This window comes from Gorilla gorilla, chromosome 10, assembly GCF_029281585.2.
Source record: "Gorilla gorilla gorilla isolate KB3781 chromosome 10, NHGRI_mGorGor1-v2.1_pri, whole genome shotgun sequence".
Classification (NCBI taxonomy): Eukaryota; Metazoa; Chordata; class Mammalia; order Primates; family Hominidae; genus Gorilla; species Gorilla gorilla.
This window is the reverse complement of record NC_073234.2, coordinates 136,542,448-136,549,743: the sequence shown is the minus strand read 5'-3', so window position 1 is coordinate 136,549,743 and position 7,296 is coordinate 136,542,448. Positions and strand designations below refer to the sequence as shown.

The following is a 7,296-nucleotide window of genomic DNA, read 5'->3' as shown; positions in this document are numbered from 1 at the left end:
TTGCTGTATGTCTGAGCAGCAAAGCATTGATAATCCATTACCTGCTTTATGCATCGTGAAGCACTTTCTGATCCTCAATATCAGACAATTCTCATCTTATTCTCCTCCAGTTTATAAATGAGCAAACTGTGGCTTCTAGAGGCTATATCATTTGACTTACGGCTTTTTTTTTTTTTTTTTTTTAGAGAGGCCCAGGCTGGCCTCGAACTCCTGGCTTCAGGTGATCCTCCCACCTCAGCCTCCTAAGTAGCTGGGATTACAGGTGTGAGCCATTGCACCTGGCACCAGCATATTCACAATCAGTTCCGTCTAAGAAGCTGTTTGGTGGACTCCCAAAAATATTAGTTTAAAAATTGCAGAGCCTGGCGTTTTGCAGTTTTTATGTGATGAAATGTACTGAGTTCTCATATAAATATTGCTCCTTGTTTTGCAAAAGGAATTAGGTCCCTTTCCCTGTCTCAGCAGCTGCACCAGTTATTAGCAATCCCCTAGGGAACTGGAATAGCTTTAGCTCAACAGTGGTTCTCAAAAGGGACTATCAAATGACACACCTGTCCCCAGCTCCAGATTCCGATATCCACACCCCAAACATCCAATCACTGTTTTTCGTAGTCTTTTGATGTTTTTTGTTTTTGTTGTTTTTGGTTTTGGGTATTTTTTTTGAGACAAAGTCTCGCTCCGTTGCCTGGGCTGGAGTACAGTGGTGCCATCTCAGCTCACTGCAACCTCCACCTCCCAGGTTCAAGCTATCCTCCTGCCTCAACCTCCCACCATGCCTAGATAACTTCTGTAATTTTCATAGAGATGGGGTTTCACCATGTAGGCCAGTCTGGTCTCAAACTCTTTTTTTTTTTTTTTTGACAGAGTCTCGCTTTGTTTACCAAGCCAGAGTGCAGTGGTATGATCTCGGCTCACTGCAACCTCCACCTACCAGGTTCAAGTGATTCTCTGGCCTCAGCCTCCTGAGTAGCTGGGATAACAGGTGCACACCACCGTGCCTGGCTAATTTTTATATTTTTAATATAGATGGGGTTTTACCATGTTGGCTAGGCTGGTCTCGAACTCCTGACCTCAAGTGATCCACCCACCTCGTCCTCCCAAAGTGCTGGGATTACAGGCGTGAGCCACCAGGCCCAGCCTAATTTTTTGTATTTTTAGTAGAGACAGGGTTTTGCCATGTTGGCCAGGCTGGTCTCAGACTTTTATCCTCAAGTGATCCAGCTGCCTCAGCCTCCCAAAGTGTGGGGATTACAGGCGTGAGCCACCGCACCCGGCCTTCTGCTTGATCAGTTCTGCTGTTAAGACTGTGATGCATTGTTCAGTATGTCAATTTCATTTTCAACTCTAGAATTTCCTCTTGATTCTTTTTAATTATTTCTATCTCCTTGTTACATTCATCTAATAGGAAATCTGAATTCCTTCTCTGTGTCATCTTGAATTGCTTTGAGTTTCCTCAATACAGCTCTTTCAAACTGTCTGCCTGAAAGGTTGCCTATGTTTGTTTCTCCAGGATTGGTCCCTGGTGCCTTATTTAGTTTGGTGAGGTCATGTTTTCCTGCGTGGTGTTGATGCTTATAGATATTCATCAGTGTCTGAGCAGTGAAGAGTTAGGCATTTATTGTAGTCTTCACAGTCTGGGCTTATTTGTGCCTGTGATTCTTGGGAAGGCTTTTCAGGTATTCAAAGGGACTTGAACCCCGAACCCAATAACACTGTAGTTCTGCGGACTCATAAAGGTACCACCTTAGTGGTCTTGGAGAAGATCCAGAAGAATTCTCTGCATTACCAGGCAGAGATTCTTGTTCTTTTCCCTTGCTTTCTTCCAAACAAATGGAGTCTCTCTCTCTCTCTCCAAGCTAGGCCTCTTGGAACTGGGGGTGGAAGGACACAAGAACCCCTGTGGCCATCACCACTGGGACTGCACTGGTTCAGACCTGAAGCAGCCCAGCACTGGGTCTCACCTAAGGTCTGCTAGAACTGCTACCTGGCCATCACCTGAATTCACTCAAGGGCCTGGGGCTCTACAATCAGCAGATGGCAAAACCAGCCAGGGTGTTGTCCCTCCCTTCAGGGCAGTGAATTCCCTGGGAGGGTCCAGAGATGCTGTCTGGGAGCCAGGGATTGAAGTCATAGACCTTAGAATTCTATTCTAAGATAGAATAGAATTCTATAGATGTACCATTCCACTGCAGGTAAGCTGGCACTCAAACCACAAGACAAAGTCCTTCCCACTCTTCACTCCCCTTTCCTCAGTCAGAGGAACCTCTCCTTGTGGCCACCACTTCCACCAGCCTGCAAGGAGTTCTGCCAGGCCACTGCTGATGTTCATGAAAACCCCGAGGGCTCTTCAGGCAGCCTGCGATGAATGCTATCAGGCCTGTGACTCATCCTTCAGGCAGTGGGCTCCCCTTGGCCCAGGGCAGGTCCGCAAATGCTGACCAACAGCCTAGGCCTGTACTCAGGGACCCCAAGAGCCTGCTTGGTGCTCTACCCCACTGTGGCTGAGCTGGTACCTAAGGGGCAAGACAAAGTCCCCTTTACTCTTCCTCCTGCTTTTCTCAAACAGAAGGCCTCTTTCACTGTAGCCACCACAGCCGGGAATGTGCTGGATCACACCTGAAGCCAGCATGTCTCAGAGCCCAGTGCCCACAGGTGGACGGGAAGTAGGATTTAGTGGTGAGTATTAAGAAGGGGCAGCACAGCGGAAGCCCTCACGAGTGCAGGGCCCACTACTTGTCCAGAGGGCCACAATGAGGATGTACTTGACCCCACACCCATCTCAGATGAGCCACTTCTCAGCCACCGTGTCTTCAAATTCATCTTCATTGAACTTGGTGAAGCCCCACTTCTGTGAGATGTGGATCTTCTGGCAGCCAGGAAACTTGAACTTGGCCCTGAGCAGGGCCTTAATCACATGTTCCTTGTTCTCCGGGTTCAAGGCGGATGGACATGATAATTGGCCACTGTGAACCCTGGCCACGGTGCCCCGGGGCTTTCCGAAAGCACCTCGCATACCTTTTTGGAGCCTACATTGGGGTAGTGCAAGGTCAGAGACATGAACATCCATCTGAAGGGCCTCTCTCCAAGGTCCCTTAGAGCAGCCATACAAGAAACAGGCTGCATACACCACCAAGGAAGCTGCCGTTTGCAGCCATTGCACACGGCCCCCATGAGGCAAGGAACTCAGCCAGCTGAGTGGCTGTAGATGCCCGCAGCATATTACCTGGCTATGGCTGTTGGTTATACAGAGCCCAGGGGCTCCTTAGTCAGCAGATGATGAATGCTGCCAGGTCTCTGCTGTGATGGGACAGCACTGAGTTCAATGTAAAGTCCCCAAGTTGCTAGCTCTCCCTCTCCCAAATGCACAGATCTGTCTGTGCCACATGGCCATTGCCAGGGGTGGGAGTGGGGGGTGGCCCAAAGAACTCCCTTAGCTGCCCCGGCTAATGTCTCAGGAGGTTGTGTGCCCCTGACTCCACAGTCCACCGGTTGTGAGCCCAGCTGGGCACTCGGGTTTGCCTGTGAATTGCAGTCCTGATGGCCTAAACTGCCCCTCAAGTCTGCTAAGGGCCCCAGAGCACTCCAGCTCGCAGTGGCAAGGCTTGCCAGAACTCAAGCTCCAACTGCTAAGATGGGCAATTCCGGTGAGTGCCAGTCCAAGCGCTCCTTGTGTGAGCCAGTGTCAGCAAAGTACACCTCGGTTCTGCTTTCTGCTGTGACAATGCAGCACCGAGTTCGATGCGAAGTCTCACAATCGCTATGCTCTCCCTCTCCAAAGCACACTGATTCTCCGTGCCACGGGGCTGCTGCTGGGGGGTGGGGGATGGGTGGCATCAGCAACTCAAGACTGTCTTTCCTGCCCTCTTCAGCATCTCTTTCAGCGATATAAGGTTAAAACCGGGTACTGTGATTGTTCACCTGATTTTTGGTTCTTGCAATGGTGCTTTTTGTGTGTAGTTAGCTGTTAAAATTTGGTGGTCCTGTGAGGAGTCAAATGATGTAGGTTTCTTTTTTTTGTGTGTTTGTTTTGGGACAGATCTCGCTCTGTCGCCCAGGCTGGAGTGCAGTGGCGCGATCTCGGCTCACTGCAAGCTCTGCCTCCCGGGTTCACACCATTCTCCTGCCTCAGCCTCCCAAGTAGCTGGGACTACAGGCACCCGCCACCATACCCAGCTAATTTTTGTATTTTTAGTAGAGACGGGGTTTCACCATGTTAGCCAGGATGGCCTTGATCTCCTGACCTCGTGATCCGCCCGCCTCAGCCTCCCAAAGTGCTGGGATTACAGGCATGAGCCACCGCGCCTGGCCAAATGGTGTTGGTTTCTATTCAGCCATCCTGCTCCACCCTCTGTGATTTTTTTTTTTTTAATTGAAAAGCACAGGCAAAGTTTGGTGGTGGTGGTGGTGGTAGAGAGAATAGTGATTATTAGCAGAAAAAGAAAAGAGCTCCAGGATGCTGTCCATATTTAATGTGCAGGCCTCCTGGCTGGATCATATTGATGGTTCAACTAGAGGGACAGGGTCGCCACTATCCCCCGACTACTCCATGTCATCAGACCTCTGGCTCCTCACAGGGCCCAGGTACATGGGACTCTGTTTTTTCTTTTCTTTCTTTCTTTCTTTTTATTTTTTTTTGAGACAGAGTCTCACTCTGTCACCCAGGCTGGAGTGCAATGGTGCCATCTTGGCTCACTGCAATCTGTGCCTCTGGGTTCAAGTGATTCTCCTGCCTCAGCCTCCCAGGTAGCTGGGATTATAGGCATCTGCCATCATGCCTGGCTAATTTTTGTATTTTTGTAGAGGTGGGGTTTCACCATGCTGGCCAGGCTGTTCTCGAACTCCTGACCTCAGGTGATCCACCTGCCTCAGTCTATCAAAATGCTGGGATTGTAGACGTGAGCCACCATGCCCAGCCAGGACTCTGTCTTTTCATTGTGCAGTCCTACAGACCTTCTCCTTCATCTGTACCTGTTTCACTAGCCAGGGCACCAGTCTCCTGAGGACTGCCTAGGTAAATGCCCGGATTAATTTGCTCCTGTAAGACATTTATAGACACTCTCTGTGGACAGATCATACACTCAGCAAAGAGCAGCAAACAGGTCTTAGCACCCTGTGAACCTGATCTTGGGAGGGGCCCCACACCCTCTCATATCACCCTCATTTAGTCTTATTTATACAAGTAGCAAATTTAGGACTCAAGATCTGCCCTGTGTCAATGTCTTTCTAGGCATTTTGTTATCTGAAGTTTGTTATTTCTCTGGAAGAGATCATGGGAATAATAGCACCTGAGGTCTTCTGTCACAGCATGGCACGTCAGGGTCTTCTCTACCCGAATGTGAGTTTTGCTGGATATAACATTCACGGCTTACAGTTTCTTTTCTTAAATATGTACTCCATTTTCATCAGGTACAAAGTATTGCTCTCAAAAAGGTAGATTCTAATTTCTTTCCCTTATTATGTCACTTGCGCTTTTTTGTCTAGAAGCCCAGAAATTTTTATATTTTAAAACCTGGTATTGTACTAGAATATGACTAATAACCTGCATTAGTCATTCTGAATCAAAATTCCATGCACTCTCTTTTTTTTTAAATTTATTTTTGAGACAGAGTCTCATTCTGTCGCCCAGGCTGGAGTGCAGTGGCATGATCTTTGCTCATTGCAGCCTCCGCCTCCTGGGTTCAAGTGATTTTCCTGCCTCAGCCTCCCGAGTAGCTGGGATTAAAGGTGCTCGCCACCACACACGGGTAATTTTTGTATTTTTAGTAGAGATGGGGTTTCACCATGTTGGCCAGGCTGGTCTCGAACTCCTGACCTCAATTGATCCACATGCCTTGGCCTCCCAAAGTGATGGGATTATAGGCGTGAGCCACCATGCCTGGCCCATGCACTCTTTCAATAAGCAGAATCTTCCAGTAAGGGTATACTGAATTCATGGATAACATACTCTGATGTACCCAATAATCACTGGGCCAAGAATTGGCTTTTATTTTATTTTAGTTGCCACTTCTGTTCCATGTGACTGTCAGCAGATTCTTCTCTTTACCGGATCTAAACAGACCTCATTGGTAAAACTCTCCATTGAAAACACTTTATAGATGGATGAAAGTGAAGCCAGGGCTCTGTCAAGCCTTTGCTTTTTATATTGTAGGAAGAGGGACTTGATTTCCCAGAGAAAGCCAAATCAGGGTCAGAATGACAAATTCTTGGCTTTTTCTGTGTGTGAAGAAAGAGAAAATATAAGCAAATAGATCTGAACAAGGTATTATATAAATGAGCCCAAAATGGGTCTGTATTGAATATCCAGTGCAATGAAACTGGAGATGAATAGCAGAAGGAAAACGGGAAAATTCAAAAATGTGGAAATTAGCAACACTCTTTTTATTGAGGTAAAATATACACATATAATTTGTCATCTTTACTTTTATTTAGTTTTCTTCTTTTATTTTTTATTTTTGAGACGGAGTCTTGGTCTGTCACACAGGTTGGAGTGCAGTGGCGCAATCTTGGCTCATGCAACCTCCACCTTCCGGGTTCAAGTGATTCTCCTGCCTCAGCCTCCTGAGTAGCTGGGATTACAGGTGCCTGACATCACACCTGGCTAACTTTTGTATTTTTAGTAGAGATGGGATTTCACCATGTTGGCCAGGCTGGTCTCGAACTCCTGACCTCAGGTGATCTGCCCACCTCGGCCTCCCAAAGTGCTAGGATTACAGGCGTGAGCCACTGTGTCTGGCTTTACTTTTTTTTTGAGAGAGGATCTCGCTCTGTCACCCAGGCTGGGGTGCAGTGGCTTGCTCATAGGCCACTGTAACCTTGCACTCCTGGGCTCTAGCAATCCTCCCACCTTGGCCTCCCAGAATGCTGAGATTATAGGTGTGAGCCACTGCGCCTGGCCATCTTTACCATTTTTAAGTGAAAACTTGTGGTAATAAATAAAGTTACATATATTCTTTTTCCCCCTTGTATCTCCCTTTCCCTCTTCTCTTTGCTGCTTCTGTTAACCATCAATCTGCTCTCCATCTTCATGAGCTCTGCTTATTTAGCTTCCACAGGTGAGTGAGGACATGTGATATCTGTCTTTCTGTGCTTGGCTTGTTTCTCTTAACATAATAGTCTCCAGGTCCATCCATGTTGCTGCAAATGACAAGATGTCATTTTGTACGGCTGAATGTTTATATGCCACATCTTCTTTATCCTGGGATAAAGCAAGTCTCCTGCTTCACCCTCCTGAGTAGCTGGGACTACAGGCACATGCCACCATGCCCAGATAATTTTTTATTTTTTGTAGAAACAGAA

At 47.5% G+C, this 7,296-nt stretch overlaps 1 non-coding gene across 1 annotated transcript; it reads right to left on the bottom strand.

Annotated features, from left to right (window-relative positions):
- Nucleotides 1-3,074: 3,074 nt before the first annotated feature.
- LOC115930319 (small nucleolar RNA SNORA70) lies at nucleotides 3,075-3,205 on the bottom strand. The gene has a single exon (XR_004066959.1). It is a non-coding gene; the product is annotated as a small nucleolar RNA SNORA70 (small nucleolar RNA).
- Between the last annotated feature and the right edge of the window lie 4,091 nt (nucleotides 3,206-7,296).